Raw genomic sequence first — 21259 nt, 5'->3', positions numbered from 1 at the left:
ACCAATTTCCTTCATGAACATAGACACAAAATTCCTCAATAAAACATTAACCAATGAAATCCAGCAACAAATCAGAGAGATCATTCACCTGGACCAAGTGGGATTTATCCAAGTTATGCAGGGATGGTTCAACATTTGCAAATTAATCAATGTGATACATTACATTAACAAATTGAAGAACAAAATCCATATGATTATCTCAATAGATGCAGAGAAAGCATTTGATACAACACTGTTTCATGATGAAAATTTTAAGCAAATTGGGCATAGAAGGAACAATCCTCAACACAATCATGGTAATTTATGACAAACTCATGTCCAGCATCCTCTTGAATGGGGAAAAGTTGGAAACATTCCTACTGAGATCTGGAAACAGACAAGGATGCCCACTCTCACCACTGCTTTTCAATGTAATCCTGGAAGTTTTAGCCAGAGCCATTAGTCAAGAAAAAGAAAAAGAAATCAAAGGGATACAAATTGGGAAAGAGGAAGTCAAACTACCCATATTTTCAGGATGACATGATTATATATATATATAGGGGATCCAAAAGACTCTACTAAGAGACTATTGGAAATCTCAGAAGACTTTGGTTAAACAGCAGGATATGAAATCGACACACAAAAATCAATAGCCTTTGTATACACAGACAATGCCATGGCTGAGGAAGAACTTCTATGATCAATCTCATTCACATTAGCTACAAAAGAAAATCAAATACTTTGGAATAAATTTAACCAAAGCCAAAATTGATAATGAGATTATATCAAATTGAGAAGCTTCTACACTGCAAAAACAAAAGAAAACAAAACAAAAACAACATTCCACAAAGTGAAGAGGCAACTGACAGAATGGGAGAAACTATTTGCAAATTATGCAACTGACAAGGGATTCATAACCAGAATATATACAGAGATCAAAAACTCAACAACAATAAAACAATCCAGTTAAGAAATGGGCAAAGGACTTAAACAGACATTTTTCCAAAGAGGAAATCCAAATGGCCAAGACACATGAAAAAATGCTTAGGATCACTAGCCATCAGGGAAATGCAAATCAAAACCACAAAGAGGTTTCACCTCACCCCAGTTAGAATGGCTTTCATACAGAAATCACCAAACAACAAATGCTGGTGGGGATGGGGGGAAAAGGTACTCTAATCCACCATTGGTAGGAATGTAAAGTGGTACAGCCACTGTGGAAGACAGTATGGAAATACCTCAGAAATCTGAATATAGAGCTACTGTATTACCCAGCTATGCCTCTCCTAGGAATTTACTCAAAGGAAATGAAATCAGCATATGAAAGAGGTATCTGCAACCCAATGTTTATTGCAGATCAGTTCACAATAGGTGAGAAATTGAATCAACCCAAATGCTTGTCAACTGAAGACTGGATAAAGAAAATATGGGATATGTACACCATGGGATACTACATAGCAGTTAAAAAAGTAAAATCCTGTCATTTGCAACAAAATGGATGAAACTGGAAAACATCACACTTAGTGAAATACACCAGTCCCAAAAGGAAAAATAGCACATATTCTCCCTGATCTGTGATAACTAATAGAGCACCTAAAAGGTAATCTATATAAGTGACGTTAACACTTCAAGATAAAATGACTTTGAACAGCCCTTGTCTTAACTATGAGGAACAGGTTGTTTTTGTTTTTGTTTTTCCCATACAACTTGTTGAACTCTTTACTTGGTATAGAGTTAACTGTATGTGTATAATGTTAATTGAAAATAGATCTTAGTAAAAAATAAGAATGAGAATAGAGGTGGAAGGAGGAAGGGGATGGCAATGTGGGTGAGTGGGTGAGTATGGTGGGAAGAATCACCAGATTCCTAAAGTTGTACTTAGGAAATGCACGAGGTTTGTATTCCTTAAATAAAAGGTTTCTGGGGGAAAAAGACTGATATTGTCAAATGTTGGCAAGGATATAAACAAACAGGAACTTTCACACTTGACATGATGGGTTTTCAATTAATATTAGGAATCAGGCAAAATTTGATTTCATTATCTACTAAATTTAAACATACTCAGTTCTAAGTGGTTATCTTTCATAAATATATATATATATATAATATCTATATCAACTTATTGCAGCAAGTTTGTACAAGAACATTCATAGCCAAAAACTATAAACAACTCAAGTATCTATAATGAAATGTGGCATATTCATATACAGTCATGCATTGCTTAATGAAGGAGTTATGTTCTGAGAAATGAGTCATTAGCTGATTTCATCATTGTTCAACCATAAATATACTTATATAAACTTAGATAACTATGACATCACATATAATCTAAAATAATCTATTATAATCTGATTACACCTCGATTATATATGCAGTATATTGTTGGCTAAAGTGCTGTTATGTGGTGCATGACTAGTGGAACAGTAATAAAAAAGAAACAAACAACTGCTACACAAAACTGAGATGAATCACAGAAAATAATGGTGACCAAAGGAATGCAGATACCAAAGAATACTTACTAAAGAGCTACACAAAATGTTATATATGTAAAAATTGCCATTTACATAAATTTTACAACAAGTGAAACCAATTTGTGGTGTTAAAAGATAGCAGTTTTAGGCCAAGGGAATGATTGAGGGGGGGCAAAGTAGCTTCTTCGGGATTGGCAATTTTCTTCTATTGTGCTTGAGACTGTGACAAATAATGAGTAGGGGGAAGAGCTTCAAATTTATCCTGAATTGTGAATTGTGATAATTCAATGGCTGTACTTCTATATTTTTTGCACCTTTCTATATTAACATCAAATGGCCCCTAAAAAGGCTGCAAGAAACTGAGACTCGTCTAAGGAGTGGACAGAGCTATTAATCTTATCTACCAGGTCAATTTGACTTGGGTGATGTGCACATAAGGTCTATTTTGTCTTAGCCATCTGGAACAACCCTGAGCAATCCTTTGTTCTTTATCTGTACATTCCTTATCTATTCCCAGAAATGTCCTCCTTAAAACTAATCAGTAGATTTCTTTTAAGAAGCCTCTTTTCAGAGATAATATCCTATCTCTGAAGGTGCTTGTATCCAATCCTTTTCTAATCTCCAAACCAATGAGAAATTAGGTCTCTCTATCTCTCTCTCTCTCTCTCTCTCTCTCTCTCCACCTTTAACTAAAGCCTGCCTTTTACAGGCCAAGTCAATGTATGTTCAATGTGTAATACATATATTCTGACTAGAATTTGACCACTTTGGAATACTTTCCAAAAGAAATTGAAAAACACTGGGTTTGTGTCTCCAGAATATCGCTCATATTCTGCTGTGGACACACCTTATATTAACTTTTGTTATAGAATCTTTATTTCCATGAACAGTACAAATGGCATAGCTCAATAAATTATACATTTTTACTTATTTTTAAAAGATGTGTTTATTTATTTGAAAGAGTTGCACAGAGAGAGAGAGAGATCTTCCATCTACTGGTTCACACCCCAGATGGCTATAACAGCCAACACCGGGCCAGGCTGAAGTCAGGGCCCAGGAGTTTCATCCAAGTCTTCAACACCAGTGGCAGCAGCCCAAACACTTGGGCCATCTTCTGCTGCTTTTCCCAGGCCATTAGCAGGGAGCTGGGTCAAAGTGGAGCAGCCGGGGCTCAAACTGGAGTCCATATGAGACGCCTGCATTGCAGGCGGTGGTTATTTCCTCTATGCCACAACATCAGCCCCCATAGTATTTATTTTCAAAATATATCATATTACCCTGTATAGGAAAGATTTGGGGAAAGAGATTTGTCTATTCTTTAAGTTTTCCTATAGGAAAAATTCTCATTTTTCTATTTTATTACTTTTTACTTAATAATTTTATTGAGACACAATTCACATATCATTAAATTCACCCACTTAAAGTGCACAACCATTTCTTTTTATCACCTGGATTCTTCAATGATGTTCAAGTGTGATCTAGAGTTAATGACCCTCAATGTAAAAAAAAAAGTTTTAGAAATAGAACAGATATTTTCTTTGTAAGCTTTTGTTTCAATAACCTATTTTAATGTAAAAATTATTTATTGTAAAAAACAAGATGTTGAAAGTAAACAGAGATATATTCAGGGAAAAAACTCAGAGCAATATTCTGAATGAGTTTTTCAGTTGTTTGGTTTTTGTTTTACTTAAAAAATCTTACTTTCATTCTCTAATACCTCTTTAAGGCTAATTTTTCTATCTATTCTCTTTCCTTTTCTATCCCTATAGTAACTAGTCTAAATTTTTGTAATTCTCAGGGCATCTTCCTCATTCTCAAAAGATAAATTTTCCTCAATTACTTAAACCTCCATCATTTTTCATCCCAATATCTGTAAGTCTATCTAAATTACTCACTTATTTGCTAAAGTTTCAAATTTTTTTAAAAACTTATTTATTTAAAAGGCAGAGATACAGAGAAGAGAGGTGGGATAGACAGAGGGAAAAGGAGCAGGAAAGGGAGAGGCATTGAGAGAGAGAGAGAAGGAGTGATGGAGAGGGTAAGAGAGAGAGGGAGAGAAGAAGAAAGAGAGAGAAATATCTTTCATCTGCTGGTTCACTCCCCAAATGGCACATTAGGAGCCTGGAACTCCATCCAGGTCTCCCATGTGGGTGGCAGGGGCCCACCCATTCAGGCCATCTTCTGCTCCTTTCCCAGGTACATTAGCAGGGAGCTGTATCAGAAGCAGAGCAACCAGGACTGGTGCTCCTGTTGGATGCAATCATTGCAGACAATGGCTTAACCCACTGTTCCATGATGCCAGCCTACACAGCTTCAAATCTTGACTCTATTTTGATGTTTAGAAATATTTCCCGAGGGTTTGCTACAAGTCAGTCATAACACAATAGCAAAAACAAACACATCTCCCTCCACAAGTAATAGCTAGTACTATCATGGACGAAATACAGAATGCCACAGAAGCACAGGAGGCACAACTGAGACTTAAACCGAGGGTGGGTCAGGATACTTTAGGGAAATGGTTTCTAAGCCAATATGACTGTAGTTTATTTAATAAAGTTCTCTACAATACAGGAAAAACACAGGGTAAAATGTGTCTCTATCTTGTTAACCATTCCGTTCTTAGTATCTGTACAGTACTTGCAAAGAGAAGCATTGAATCTTTACAAGGCATGAAGGCCAATGCCATGTTATTTAAAATATTTAAACATTAGTATGGCTAGATATATAGGTTAAATATCTATATCATCCCAAGATATGGATTTAAATTTTCTTTATACCTTCTATAGTTTTTAATTAAGAAAAGTCAGTTAAATGGTCTAAATATCATTCTATCTGTGTATGCTGATGGTAATAATACTTAATTTATATGTTGGTTTTAATAATGAGATAAAACAACATATGAAAAAAACCCATTTCAGAGCCTAGCATCCTGAAGATACAATAAACATGTGATTTTTTTTCTAGATTACTTTCAAATGAATTATAGTTGTGGTCAGATGAATTTAAAATATGCAAAATCCAAGGTAGAATGTGAACATTCTATTTTGTCTTTTATGATTTTTCTCAAGTGCTGAACTTAACAATTTAGTCTGATTTTAATCTTTAAATTCATTTATCCTTATTCTTCTCTATGAGAGAAAAAAAATTTTTTTGACAGGCAGAGTGGACAGTGAGAGAGAGAGACAGAGAGAAAGGTCTTCCTTTTCTGTTGGTTCATCCCACACTGGCCGCTGAGGCCAGCGCACTGCGCTGATCTGAAGCCAGGAGCCAGGTACTTCTCCTGGTCTCCCATGCGGGTGCAGGGCCCAAGGACTTGGGCCATCCTCCACTGCACCCCTGGGCCACAGCAGAGAACTGGCCTGGAAGAGGGGCAACCAAGACAGAATCCGGTACCCCGACCAGGACTAGAACCTGGTGTGCCGGTGCCGCAGGTGGAGGATTAGCCTATTGAGCCACGGTGCCAGCCTCTATGAGACAAATTTAACATTCACTGTTCATTCATTTACCCACTTAGCAAATTTGTGCCTATATGTCAACCTTAGATTATACTTTATTATTATTATTCAACAGAATGTATTCAGAGCCTATTATCTGTACAGAACTGTAATTTATCATTCACAGAACAGTCTATACAGGTACTGCTAGATAGCTTCTAGCATACTTCCAGATGCTTAGTTAATATTTTCTTTCCTTTTCTAATAATGAAGATAACTGGTAGATTTCATCCAAAGTCAGTAATAAAAATAGACTAAAATAACTCATCGGTTTATTTAAAAGCTAGTATCTTTTGGAGCAACTATATAATGTTGCTTTAAAATATTTCAAGAGACAAATAAACAACTTAGAATCTAATAAATTGCATTAAATGTCAACTCCACACGTTATTCACCAATCTATATACTTTAGGTCTGTATGGGATGGTTGCCAATACCACAGTTTTTTAGTATATATAAACTTGTCAGAGAAAAACAGATCCAAAAAGGATAATTAAGTTCTTTGGCCTACCAAATACAATCAAATAAGAAGAATTATATCTATAGATTGAAAAAGCAAAGTATGAATTTCAGGCCATTTGGCCATTTTCCCCTGCATGTCTCAATTGACCTTTATCTAAACTATGCTTCTACAGAAATCATCTAATTGATCTGTGTGAAGATAAAATTTTGTTCTACCAATATTATAGAAGAAAATCTACAATTAAGTTGAATACTTCCTTTTACTACAGGACACATAAAAAGAATCTTAATTTAATCTAACTAACTTTGAGTTAATCTAATCTAACTTTAACTTGTCATTAAAAATGACTTATACACTGTCATTAATTTTCTTATTTTAAAAATAAAGGCCATAAGCCTAATAAATAAAAGGTAATGACTTTATTACTTTAAATTCTGGTAATTACATTATGATTATTTCAAGGATCACAACACAAATATTTAGAAAAGAAAACTATCACTGAAGAGTTTTAAAATGAGAACGGGAAATTGGAAGTAGTTTCAGATTGCCTAATGCAAAATTGAGAGCATAGTCAAAACATCACATGTAAATTTGCAAAGGAAACATAATAGACTGGAAATTGGAATAATTTGGAATTCTTCCCCTGGAAAGAAACAAACTTAAGGTCTCTAATCTCTAAAGAAATTTTTTTAAAAATCATCTAGTGACTCTAGTATTGGAAAAATATTGCTGTCTTCATTTTGAGTATCATTAAAGCTGTCTAAAACTCATAATTCAGGAGTAAATAAATAAACGTAATTTCAGCCTCAAAACCAAAATTACGTTTCAGAAGAAAAATGAGAAAAATGTTCACAATATATTCAGTTAAGAAAGCAAATTATCTAATTCTGCTCAAGATTACTAAGTAATTCATTTATATCTTACTTCCATTAAAACTGCAGTTAAAATGTAGAAAGAAAACAAACACATAACAAAGAGGGTCAAGAAGTCTTCAGCAGACAAAGGATTTCAACACATATTCTTTTATGAATGTGTTGCCAAAATAAATGAAGCGCAGGAAACTTCAGCACAAAATACACTAAAGGGAGAGTCCATAGTGTAGATGAAAACCAACCTTCCCTCAATTAGCATGAGGCTCTGGGTTTGGGTTCTTATCTCTGAAGGCCCAACACAGAAGGTAGGGGATAAATATAAAAATTTTGAAAGTCTTGTATGAAACTAACGTGCCAGTCATCCTCTTTCATGTTCCATTTTGTCCTGTCTTTGGCCTGTTTAGTCTATTCTTAGTAGTTTCACATTAGTGAAAGTACTCCCACAACCAATATCTGATCGCTCTTGGTATCTGAACAAGTTCGTTATCCTTCATCTTTGATGAATCAATCCTTAGCCAACCTTTAACAAGAATCTTGTTAGGTCAGATTGGCAAGACTCACCCTAACGTAATGTCTCCTTTCAGTAATTTTCCACCCACTGACCCCATTACCCTGCTCCATGTTTATTAGTTCTTTGCTGTACTTGATTTCTCTTCCCTAATGTAATTATATTATAATAGTCTTGAATAAAGACTTCCTTAACACTTTAACAAATGGCAGAAAAATTTCTTTAATGAACCCAGTAGAATGTTATAATAAATTTAATCAGCACTGACACATAATTTATTTTTTAAAAGATTTTATTTCTTTATTTGAGAGGTAGAATTACAGACAGTGAGAGGGAGAGACAGAGAGAAAGGTCTTCCTTCTGCTGGTTCACTTCCGAAATGGCCACAAAGGCCAGAGCTGGGCTGATCCAAAGCCAGGAGCCAGGAGCTTCCTCCGGGTCTCCCATGTGGGTGCAGGGGCCCAAGGACTTGGGTCATCCTCCACTGCTTTCCCAGGCCATAGCAGAGAGCCAGATTGGAAGAGGAGCATCTGGGATACAAGCAGGCGCTTATATGGGATGCTGGCACTGCAGGTGGAGGATTAACCCACTGTGCCACAGCTCTGGCTCCACTGACATGTAATTTAGACGCAACTAAAAATATAGGTTATAATCAACTGCATATATTGCTAAATGCTATGAGAAACTCAATATCTAAATACCCCAAAATGAATCATGTTTGAAATTTACAGATATTATAACTGACTGTAGTTATAATAGTTAAAAAACTATATATACAGGAAAATGTACATAAATTAAAACTGCACATTCCAATTATTACCAAAAAAACATATTCAAATAACCAAAACCCAGTTTAAGGATTACAATATAAATCCCTTAGAAGTCTTTTGTGACCCCTTTCAATTAGTACCTCCTTTTCACTTCCAAAAAAATAATCATTAATATGATCCCTAAGTTTTATTTTGTCTGCTTTGGTCTTTACATAAATCGCACCATAACATATGTACTGTTGCGCTCACATGAGATTCACCCATCTTACTGCTTATAGTGACAGTTAGTTTTCATCCCTATAAAGTACTCTATTATGTAAATACATCACAATTTATCTATTCTAATGTTTCTAGCTATTTAGATTTTCAGTTTAGGACTGTTATGCAACAATTAATATTTTTATATATTGTGTCTATTTTTTATTTATTTATTTGAAAGGCAGAGTTACAGAGAGGCAGAGAAAAAGAGAGAGAGACATCTTTCATCCTCTGGTTCACTCCCCAAATGGCCGCAATGGCCAGAGCTGGGCCAATCCGAAACCAGGAGCCTAGAGCTTCTTCTGGTCTCCCATGCAGGTGCAGGGGCCCAAGGACAATTTCAGAGAGCTGGATCAGAAGTGGAGTACCAGACCTCAAACAGGCACATGTATGGGATACTCACACTGAAGGTGGCTGCTTTACCTACTATGCCACAGCGCTGGCCCCATGCCCATTTCTTTTTTTGTGTAATGTGCATACATTTCAGTTGGGTATATATGTAGAAATGGAATTTCTGGGTTATACATAGAAAATAATGCCAGATGACTTAGAAAGTGGTTGTACAAACTTATGCTCCTACAATAAGTATATATAAGCTTCTGCCACTCTACATCTTTGTCATCACTTTATACCATCAGTATTTTTCTGTCGTGTAGTGCTCTCTCATTGTGGTTCTCATTTAGAAGTTTTTTGCACAGAGATAAACACTTTTTCACTTATTTAATAAATTAATTTTAGGGGCAGAGAGAGAAAGAAAGAGACAAAGACAGAGCAAACTCCCATCTGCTGGTTCACTCCTCAAAGGCCTATAACAACTGGGGCTCGGCTCGGGCTAGAGCTAGATGCCAGCAATGCAATCCTGTCTCCCACTAGGTGTCAGGAGCCCAACTATTTGAGCTATCACCTGCTACCTCCTAGGATCTCCATTGGCAGGAAATGGGTATGGGACATGTACATCTTAACTTCTAGGCTAAATGGCTGTTCCAAAACTTATCTTTTAATTCTAGTTTTTCATGAAACCTTTCAAGTATCTTAATGTGCATATAAGGACTTGGCTCATGCAATTATGGAGGCTGAAAAGTCACACACTCTGTATTTTGCAAGCCAGAGACTCAATAGAACTGAGAATGTAGTTCAGTACAGTCTGAAAGTCTGAAAATTAGGAGAGCCAAGGATGTAAATTTCAATTCAAGGTCAGGAGAATACATATATCCTGCAAATATTCGGGTAGAGTGCATTTTCACTCCCCCCATCTTTTTGTTCTATTTAGGCCCCAATGGATTGCATGATTTTTACCCACAATGGGGAAGGCAAACTGCTTTATGCAGTCTACTGACTCAGATGCTAATCTCACCCGGAAACATCTCGAAGACATACCAGAAATAACATGTAATCAAACACCTGTGCACTCCATGGCACACTGTCAAAACTGACACCCCAAATTAACCATTATACCAAGTCAAAAATTTCACTTTTATACTGCATGAGTTGTGTAATGGCTTTGAAAATTATCTCCTTTCCTTTGCTATATAATGTATTTCTTTTTTTCTTTTTTTTTTACTTTTATTTAATAAATATAAATTCACAAAGTACAGTTTATGGATTACAATGGCTTTCTCCCCCCCATAACTTCCCTCCCACCCGCAACCCTCCCCTCTCTCGCTCCCTCTCCCATTCCATTCACATCAAGATTCATTTTCAATTATCTTTATATACGGAAGATCAATTTAGTATATATTTCAACAGTTTGCACTCACACAGAAACACAAAGTGTAAAATACTGTTTGAGTACTAGTTATAGCATTAATTCATAATGTACAACAAATTAAGGACAGAGATCCTACATGAGGAATAAGTGCACAGTGACTCCTATTGTTGACTTAACAATTGACACTCTTGTTTATAGCGTCAGTAATCACCCCAGGCTCTTGTCATGGGTTCCAAAGCTATGGAAGCCTTTTGAGTTTGCCAACTCCGATCTTACATATCAAAAAATCATATGCCATCGAACATTTTTAGTGATCAAATTATAACTCAATTTGGTCCCTCTGTAGAATTTTCCAAAGCAGCTGAAAATCACTATTATCAAGACTTAGGTCAGATTAAAGGTACTGAAAGAGACAATTACCAAAGAAGAAAGTGTTAAGAGACCAATCAGAACACTCTGAAGTAGATCAGTTTCAAGGAAGAAAATATGCAAGTCCAGACCTGAGAACTAATATTCTGAAAATGTTAACCAAATAACTCCCTGTCAAGCTTTCACTTACCTTCCAAGGTTTAGAATATCTGTTGCCCAGTTTGAATACTGATATTTTAAGATACACACACATGTGCAAACACACACTGTAAAAGGAGTCATGACTTTTAAAGAGTTTACAACCTTCTCCTCCTTCCCACCTCTGTGTACACCAGGGTGCTTGCCTACGTGTGTATATAAGAGACATAAAGAAAAAGATTATGTATGCTAGATACCAGAGTTTCCAGTTTTAGGGGTATCCTTGAACTCACTTTTTATTCTTGCCACTAAAATTATTCTCTTACCCTAAATAACTTAAACCTGTAGCGGTGATATGTGGGAAGAAAAGAGGAAGAAAATACCACTGATGAAATGACTCTGAATTTGATATTAATATGAAAAGACAGATATCTCTATTACAACTTAGTGGTTTTAATACCTTAAGCCTGTTCTGCTGACACTGAAAAAACTTATCTATACAGGATCTCAGCACAGTTCTCAAAATATAAACCCAAGAAACAGAAAGCATGACCTCTAAGATCAATATACAATTTAAATCACAAACACAAATTTACTTAAAATTTTTTCTGCAAAGATTGCAGTCTTAATATTTTCTCTAACTTTTTGTACTTGGCAGCTCAGAAACACTTAGCACTCACTTAAAAAAACAGCAATCTTCATTGTTTTCACGTGTTGTCTAATTAAACAAATAAAAATATTTAAATACAGAGAAGTAACTTGTCTCACAGGAGATGTGCCTGGGCCCACATTCTTTATTCAGATATTGTTGTGAAATCCATCCTACCCCATGGAAAAAAGAACCTAACCACGATCATTATTATTTCCTTCAGGACTTCTGCCCTTGATGAACATCTAGACCTTGGTGAGAAGGTGCAGGGAGGTAGGAAAAGGTGGAAGTGGAGCTCATGTGATATTTATCCCAATTTTTATTTACAGGAACTTTTAAACAGGACACTTTAAAAGGTGCCTGGTTTAACAGTGTTTAATTCAGTTCAAAATGGCCATTCTGTAACAACACACACACAAATGCTTCAAAGAGTTGATGGAAAAAATATATTATGAAAAAAAACTATGCATGATTTCAAAATTTTTACAGCAAAATAAACTTTTTAATTTCATTTTTGCATGAACATATATATTGGATTTATATAAGGGTAACTCAAACACACACACACACTTAATAGAGTTTACTGAGGAAAGAAAGGTTCATGAATCAGGCAGCACTCTAATCCAGTAGATTCACAGAACTCCACCCAATAACATGGCCAGACTGTGATATACAGAGAAATGAAGCAGCATACAGAAACAGCTTGACTGGTTACAGCTCAGCATTTGCCTTATTTGGACATGGTGTGATGAGGCATTTGCCTGAGAAGGACATGGTCTGGTCAGCTGGCACAACAGAACAGGCTGAAGCTTGGCGGCTGTGATTTGTTTAGACTCAACTTTATCTGCTACAAATATACACTTCAATTAGGTTACACTTCATTACTTAGGGAGGCGGCCTGAGGCCACATTTAATTTAATAGATATCTGCAGAAGAAATGTGCTTCCAGTACTACTGAATGGCATTCTTATGGTGTATAATGAACTATTTTCAGAAGCTAATGGAGGACATGGGCCCAGAAAAAGTCTATGGGCTTAGAAAAAAATGGAAGTAAAACAACAAAAAATGCTTTCTTTGAAATTCACATACTAGGTTAAGATTAACAGGAAATAATGCAAACTGCTTAGACAGGAGTGCTAACAAAATCCCACATTCCCAGACCCAGCTCCACAAGTCAACATACATGCTGCGATTTACAACAACTTTTAAAAGTAATTCTTTTCTGCTGGTTTGAAACGTGACTTTCAACATAAAGATAAAATTCCCCCAAATATATCTTATGTTAGGTAGGAAGATAAAAATTAGCCCAGGTGTGTGAAAGGGGCCTAAGGAAAACAAAGCACCTGAGGAAAGGAATATAGTGGACTCCGGCAGCCTCAGAAATGTGTCTTGGAAGCACACCTTGTAAGCAACCCAGTACTTTACGCTATAAAGTCTTGCCCATACCCCCAACGACTTTACAGGTGATCCCAGTCTTCCGATCAGTGAAGATACCCCAGGAGAATCCTCTCTTTTGGTGCCAAGAGGGCTACCTAGTCTGCTAAGATTGGTAATAAAACCTTGGGAAGAATTTTATGCACTTCACACCCAGCAAACTTCCAGAAGATGGTGGAAGGAAAGGAGAAACTGTGGAAAGAACCGGACTCCATGTCCTTATAAGCTCCAGCCTAAACACAAACCACACTCTCAGCTCTTTTCTGGGATGCCCACCTGGCCTGCAACCACACTTCACCTGTCCAAATGACTACGCACTCTCGCTCAGATCAGTCTGGGGAGGTGCCTATCCATCCTGACAGACGCCCCACCTCAACAAACCCCACTACTAGCTTACCACAACTCTGTCCTACATTTGAATTCTTTCCTGGGCAAGACAAGAACCTCTATTCCAGCTATCTTTGACAATGCTTATAGCAAGTATAATTTTTTTAAAGTAGTAAGTTGTTTTGAAAATTTCAAATTGTATTTGTGGTTGCAGAAAATTCAACAATGGTTTAAATCCACCCAAAATTGCCAAATCTGGCCTGGGAGAGAACTTTTCACATGTTACAATTTACAACTCTCTCTTAGAAAAAAAAGAAGCATTCCTTTAAAAAAAGGCCTATTCAGTCTTCAATAAATTTCAGTGGAATTAAGACTTGCTCAGGAGACCCAGCTACTTGGCAAAACAGTTGGCTAATGATCTAACAAGCCCCAAATTCTTCTGTTATTTAACCTAACAATGATTATCCACCTAGTCTCATTTTCCTATAACATGTCCCTACTAAGATTACATCTATTAATTGCATCATGGGAGATCTTTTCCTCAGCAGCAACATTATAGTAAAACAGTAACTCATGGTTATGACTAAAGTGTGTATCAAGTTTTTTCTATTTTATTTGCTAAAGCTAATTAAAGCAGATACATGTAAGTAAGAGGAAAGTGGCCACTTCTGGTAGATGCAATGAGATCTTGATTTATGTTTTGTCATAACCGCCACATCCAAAAGAAAAATAAAATAAAAGCTTTCTTTTTTAATTTTTTTTATTTGACAGGTAGAGTTATAGACAGTGAGAGGGAGAGACAGAGAGAAAGGTCTTCCTTCTATTGGTTCACCCCCACAAATGGCTGCTACAGCCAGTGCACTGCGCCGATCAGAAGCCAGGAGCCAGGTGCTTCCTCCTGGTTTCCCATGGTGCAGGGCCCAAGCACCTGGGCCATCCTCCACTGCCTTCCCAGGCCACAGCAGAGAGCTGGCCTGGAAGAGGAGCAGCCGGGACTAGAACCCTGCGACCATATGGGATGCCGGCGCCACAGGTGGAGGATTAACCAAGTGAGCTATGGCGCCGGTCTAAATAAAAGCTTTATTCTACTAAAATAATGTACGAATTTCATCAAGAAAATACTTTCGGTAGTGCAACTCATTTTTTCAAAAAGTTATAATCTTCAGGTGTGTACTTTAAATCAAAAATAGATCCTCTCACTGGATAAATTTTAAAACACCAACCTACATCCATTTTTATTTTTATTTACCTGAAAGGTAAAAACAGATTTCTCTACTTTTCAACAGTTCGCAAGTTATTCTGAACTGTGAATGAGAGTTCAAAAATTGAAAACATTTCTACACCTAAAAATTAAAAACTAGAATATTGCTTTATTTCTCATGATTTTGGATGTCTCAATCAATGTAACAGTACTGGGCAAAACGGAATGCTTAGTGGCTCGCTTTGACACGGAAAATTCACGCGGCCACATCGTACAGCGACTAAAAAAAGGTAAGGACTGATTCTTGCTCAAAATATTTAAAACACTGCTCACTCTCATCCCCCAGCTCAACAAATGGGTTCTCCTTTCTAAACGATTACGTTAATGTAGAGATTTTAACTTACTTTTTAAAATATGCAACTTTAGGTTGTGGTCTTTGCTCCTAACAGCTGTGAATTTTCACTCAACCCTAAACCAAAAAAAAAGCTCAACATTTAGGGATTCGATGATTGTTTGCAGCCCTTGTCTCTTGAGTTGAGGAAGTGTGTTTTTTTTTTCCCTTCATACTATTTGTTGAACTCTTAGTGTAGGGTGAACTTTATGATCATTAAGTAAACTTAAAATAGGTGTTTGTAAAAATTAAGAGTGGGAACGGGAGAGGGAGGAGGAAGAGGGACGGAGCGTGGGCAGGAGGGTGGGAAGTGTCACTACTACGTTCCTAACTCTATGGAATACACGAAACGTGCATAACTTAAATAAAATTTTTTTATAAAAAAGAGAGAGAGGCTCAACATTAAAACGTAGTTTCAAGCAAAACCATGTGTTGAATCCCTCCCGCTGGCTGAGCTGACAGTCGGGCGGCAAAGGTGTAGCTCCCCACACAGCGCACATTTAACTTAGAGACAGACCCCTCAGGTAACAAAACCCTGCTACTCAGAGACCCCCAGGTAACAAAACCCTGCTACTCAGAGACCCCCCAGGTAACAAAGCCTGCTATTCAGAGACCCCCAAGTAACAAAACCCTGCTCCTTAGAGACCCCCAGGTAACAAAACCCTGCTACTCAGAGACCCCCAGGTAACAAAACCCTGCTACTCAGAGACTCCCCAGGTAACAAAATCTTGCTACTTAGACCCCCAGGTAACAAAGCCCTGCTACTCAGAGACCCCACAACGTAACAAAACCCTGCTACTCAGAGACCCCCAGGTAACAAAGCCCTGCTACTCAGAGACCCCCCCACATAACAAAACCCTGCTACTCAGAGACCCCCCCCCACGTAACAAAACCCTGCTACTCAGAGACCCCCAGGTAACAAAGCCCTGCTACTCAGAGACCCCCAGGTAACAAAACCCTGCTACTCAGAGACCCCCCAGGTAACAAAACCCTGCTACTCAGAGACCCCCCAGGTAACAAAACCTGCTATTCAGAGACCCCCAGGTAACAAAGCCCTGCTACTCAGAGACCCCCCCCACGTAACAAAACCCTGCTACTCAGAGACCCCCCCGCCACGTAACAAAACCCTGCTACTCAGAGACCCCCAGGTAACAAAGCCCTGCTACTCAGAGACCCCCAGGTAACAAAACCTGCTATTCAGAGACACCCAGGTAACAAAACCCTGCTACTTAGAGACCCCCAGGTAACAAAGCCCTGCTACTCAGAGACCTCCCCCATGTAACAAAACCCTGCTACTCAGAGACCCCCCCCACGTAACAAAACCCTGCTACTCAGAGACCCCCAGGTAACAAAGCCCTGCTACTCAGAGACCCCCCCCACATAACAAAACCCTGCTACTCAGAGACCCCCCCGCCACGTAACAAAACCCTGCTACTCAGAGACCCCCCCGCCACGTAACAAAGCCCTGCTACTCAGAGACCCCCAGGTAACAAAACCCTGCTACTCAGAGACCCCCACGTAACAAAGCCCTGCTACTCAGAGACCCCCCAGGTAACAAAACCTGCTATTCAGAGACCCCCCAGGTAACAAAACTCTGCTACTCAGAGACCCCCACGTAACAAAGCCCTGCTACTCAGAGACCCCCCAGGTAACAAAACCTGCTATTCAGAGACACCCAGGTAACAAAACCTGCTCCTTAGAGACCCCCAGGTAACAAACCCTGCTACTTAGAGACCCCCAGGTAACAAAACCCTGCTACTCAGAGACCCCCAGGTAACAAAACCTGCTCCTTAGAGACCCCCAGGTAACAAACCCTGCTACTTAGAGACCCCCAGGTAACAAATCCTGCTACTCAGAGACCCCCAGGTAACAAATCCTGCTCCTTAGAGACCCCCAGGTAACAAAGCCCTGCTACTTAGAGACCCCCAGGTAACAAAACCCTGCTACTCAGAGACCCCCAGGTAACAAATCCTGCTCCTTAGAGACCCCCACGTAACAAAGCCCTGCTACTTAGAGACCCCCAGGTAACAAATCCTGCTCCTTAGAGACCCCCAGGTAACAAAACCCTGCTACACGGTGTGGCAGGGCCCTCCGCGCTGCCGACGGGGTCCCCAGTGCCCCGTCCACCACGCGCGACGAGGAGCCGGAGCCGCACCCCGGCGAAGCGCCGGCGCGGAAACCCGGAGCCCCCAGCCGGACGCTCAGCTGGAGCGCCGCGCTAGAGGGCGCCCCTCAAGGAGGCCACGGGCCCAACCGCCCCGCCGGCGCAGAACGCTTACCCAACGCCCCGCCGCCGCCGCTTCCGCTTTCCGCGTCGCCGCGGCCCCGCCCCGCCGCGGAGGCTCACGGGACACGTAGTTTCCCCTCACGCCCCGCCCCTCGCGCCCGCTCGCTTCCTCCAGGAGCCGCCGCGCGAACGCCCTCCCAGCTCCCTCGGGCCCGACTTCCGGTTTCCTCCGACGGCCTTGGCGCCGAGCCCGCGGCCGCTAGAAGCCCATGGGTGGGCGTTAGCGGCTCGTCCGCCCCCCGAGTCCCCTTCCACAGCGCTTCCTCTCCGCGGCGTCTGAGGCGGCCGCTGGCCGCTGTGGCTCTGTGGCGAGGCCGGCGACGCCGACGGGCCGGGCTCGCGCGCGGGCTGCTGGGTAACGGGCCTGCGGCGGCGGCGGCGGCGGCGGCGGCTCGTCCTCCTTCCAGAAGCTCCGGTGTCCAGCCCTGGGCCGGGCCGGGCCGCGGTGGGCCTGTGGCGGCCGAAGCCGAAGAATGGGAGTGTCTGTGCGGTGCCCCTACGGCAGCGGCCCTCGCCGGGGAAGCGGCGGTGTCCTCGAGGAAACCGGAAGCCCGTGGTGACCCCTGGCGACCCGGTTTGTGTTCCGTCGGTTCCCGAACACCCGGGGAAACGAAACTCGGCGGCCCTAGGGGTGGCCCTGCTCTGCCTGGCTGCGGGGTGAGTGACTCGCTTGGGTCAGGCGGGGCCTGGGGGTGCGGGCAGCGCGGCGGCCGGGGCCGGTCCGGAGAGACGCGTGAGGTGCCCCCTTGGCCCGCTCCCGCGCCGCCGCCTCAGCCCGGCTGCCCCTGTCCCCCGCCTCCTCGCTTCCTGGCCGTTTTCTGATCGACTCGGACGCCTTCGGGTTTTTGTTTTTTTCCATTATTGATTCGCTGGGATGCCGTTTAGATAGGGACCTGTGGCTAGGGCGGCACTACCTGGGGCGTCCAGGAGCAGCGAACCGCGAAGCCCTCTGACGGACACTGGGCACTGGTCGGTTTTCCGGTGTGTCCAGGACGGGTCTTGTTTGTTGAGTGACTACTACGCGCACTGTAGGCTGACTCTCTCCGTCCCTACCCACGAGCAACTCCAGTACTCCCAAGTGCGGCAGCCCCACTCACAGCACCAATGCGTTGCTTCAGGATGCGTTGGGAATACGCGTTAGTAGTCCAGCCCACGGACCCGCTGGACCCTTGCTCCTTAGGCATTGGATGCACTTCAAGTTCTAGGTTAGGTTGAGTAGCATCTGAAGGCGTCGTTTAAATTACAGCTGTGTTGATTTGCGCCTCTGGAGATAGGAATGGCTGGCCCTCCAGGGTGGTTACAAAGGATGAATTCAGTATTTTTTGGTAAATGGCGAGCTGTGTGCAAATGCAAAGTTTTAACATGAAGGAGACGAGCTAGAGTAACAAGCAATGGCACCGGATGAGATCAGAACACCGGGTGCTGAATTGTCAGCTTACTCGGGTGGCGTTCGTTAAGACATTAAAACTCTTTCCCGTTTTTCCTGTCACCGAAAGGAGGCTACTGCATACTCCACAGGGCACCAAAGCAGAGTTGTCGAGTTATGCTGACCCGCATCAGCTGCCTGGTTTTCATTACTGGCCGCTGTCCTCCCTGCACACCCCAACCCCTTTCTAATTCTCCTCCCTTTCCCTGCCTGTGTAATTGGGAGGTTTTTTTTATGATTTATTTATTTGAAAGGCAGAGTTACAGAGAGGCAGAGGCAGAGAGAGAGATCTTCCATCTGCTGGTTCACTCCTCAAATGCCCGCAACAGCCAGAGCTGAGTGGTTTTGGAGCCAGGAGTTTATTCCAGGTCTCTGAAGAGTGTACAGGGGGCCCAAGGACTTTCTGCTTTCCCAGGCCATAGCAGAGAGCTGGATTGGAAGTGGAGCAGCCGGGACTCAAACTGGCACCCACGTGGGATACAGGCCCCAGGAGTCTTTTGAGATAAATGTCCAGTTGCATTAACATGTGTTACTTAAAGGAAGTAATGAAAGTCAGTAGACTGTTCTTCATACTTATGCTGTCTCTGACAGTCGCAGGATTCCCTGAAATTCAAAATGATTTCTGGACTAAATGGGTTAGGGGAGGTCAGATAAATGAAAGTGTAATGTTTCGTGCTGAGTACATTTGTGTGCTTATGGGGCATTTGCTTGCTCAGGAATATAGACTTAAGTAATAAGTGATAGTGTCTTAGAGTGGCACTTGCTCCCTTCTTTATAAGCTAGTTAGACAATTTCTGCCTCTAATTATTTAATTAAAAGTAGAGAAAGAGTATTAGTTCATTTGCCTATATAAGACTTAATCCTTGTTCCAAAATATCTTGACTGACCGTGGGAAGTAGTCACAAATATCCTAGCTTCTTAGAAGTAGAAAGTAATGGAAGTCTTAAATAAGATCCAATCAGGAAGCAGTGTGAAATAGAGGAAGGAACCTACTGTATGGACTTTGATTTCAATTCCAGCTACATGTCACACCCTGCCAGTGATTATAGACAGATTTGCCTTGCCTCTTGAAGCTTAGTTTCTTCATCTGTGGTGGTGGTAATACCTTTTCTAGTGAAATTAATGTGTGTGCTATATCTTTTCCTCAGCTCCTAGCACAAACATGAATTACCTCTTTAGGTTGCAGTTCAGTATTGGGATTGAAATTTTGCTTTCACAGTTTGAGAGTGGCATCTTAGTGATGTAGTCCAATCCTGTCATTTTCTAGGTGGGCAAATTTAGATTAGACAGGTGAAGTGAACTAATCAGTCATCAGGGTGGCAAGTTCTATACTAGAATCTTGGGACCTATTCTTCCTACCATAGATTTCTGCTTTGTCTGTATTCATATTAGGAAAATCAAAATTAATTTTGTGTGGCCTCTTGGAATGTTGTGTTAAGCACACAAGATGGGTTATCTTCACATCCCAGCTTTGCCACTGATCAGTTGTGTAGTTGTGGGTAAGGTGTTAACTTTTCTAAAACTTTGTTTATAAATTAAAATGATAGTTCTATAGGAAAATTCATGCAAAAGCATTAGTGCTTCGCATGTAGTAAATAAGTGAAATATGGCAGAATAAATATGCCTAGAAAAAAGATCAATGTGATATGAAAAGATTATTCTGTTTAGTGTCACAAACCCTAGTATATGCAGCAAAGAGGACCTGAGGGTGCTTTCGTTGTTGATTGCAATAATGCTGAAATTTAAAATCTGAAATAATTCTGAGTAATGCTCAAATATTATTTCTTCCCCTTATACTCAGGAATTACTGTTCTGTTTCCCACCCACCTTACCTGACAGCTGTGCCCTTCTTTATCCGTTATTCTTTGGAATTTCACTCTTCCGAACAATAATTGCTAACATTTTTTGCTTCAGTTTTTTAATTCTCTCTTAATTTGAGCTTAAATAAACTGCTAGAAAGAAACAAAATGTAGTTGTCAAATATATAAAATGCATGACTGTATAGCTATAAAGATACTGTATTTAATACTCCAATCCTATTGAGATGATAAATATATTACATTCTATAGTAATAAAACATAATCTTCCTGTAAGAGTTAGGTGGTGATTATTAGTTGTAATGTACTCAAAGAAATAACCATGCCTACAACATCTCTAAGAATACTAACTATAATTAGAATTCCATAAATAAGCCGTGTAGTAGCTATTTAGCTTTGTTCCCTGTGGATGCATGGTTCTCAAGTTGGAGTGACACTTAAAATCTCCTCTGGTGCTTATTGAAACTTTGACCTCAGATACTCTGATTTGTATAGATCTGCCATGGAGCCTAGCAGTCTGTATTTCTTTTTCATCTTTCTTGAAAGGCAGGAAGACAGAGAAAGCTCATCCATCTTCTTATTCACTGCCCAAGTGCCCAGAGACTGGGCCAGGCCAAAGCCAGGAGCACAGAACTCATTCTGGTCTCCCACATGGTTAGTAGGCACTCAATTAGTTGAGTCATCATCTGTTGGCTCC

General features: G+C 40.5%; 2 protein-coding genes across 5 annotated transcripts in view; one reads left to right on the top strand and one right to left on the bottom strand.

The window, feature by feature from the left end:
- Positions 1 to 17391, bottom strand: part of ZCWPW2 (zinc finger CW-type and PWWP domain containing 2) — a 208037-nt gene extending 190646 nt beyond the window's left edge. Inside the window, exon 1 of the mRNA XM_051858906.2 lies at positions 17312 to 17391. The gene's annotated coding sequence lies outside the window, so the exon portion shown is untranslated. The remainder of the gene's footprint in view (positions 1 to 17311) is intronic.
- Positions 17392 to 17835: 444 nt separating this feature from the next.
- AZI2 (5-azacytidine induced 2) overlaps positions 17836 to 21259 on the top strand; it is a 38500-nt gene continuing 35076 nt past the window's right edge. For all 4 annotated transcript variants that reach the window (XR_007924458.2, XM_017346756.3, XM_017346753.3 and 1 more), the window contains exon 1: positions 17836 to 17976. The gene's annotated coding sequence lies outside the window, so the exon portion shown is untranslated. The remainder of the gene's footprint in view (positions 17977 to 21259) is intronic.

The sequence above is a fragment of the Oryctolagus cuniculus genome, chromosome 4 (genome assembly GCF_964237555.1).
Source record: "Oryctolagus cuniculus chromosome 4, mOryCun1.1, whole genome shotgun sequence".
Classification (NCBI taxonomy): domain Eukaryota; kingdom Metazoa; phylum Chordata; class Mammalia; order Lagomorpha; family Leporidae; genus Oryctolagus; species Oryctolagus cuniculus.
The sequence above is the reverse complement of the archived record's forward strand: the minus strand, read 5'-3'. Positions and strand labels throughout refer to the sequence as shown.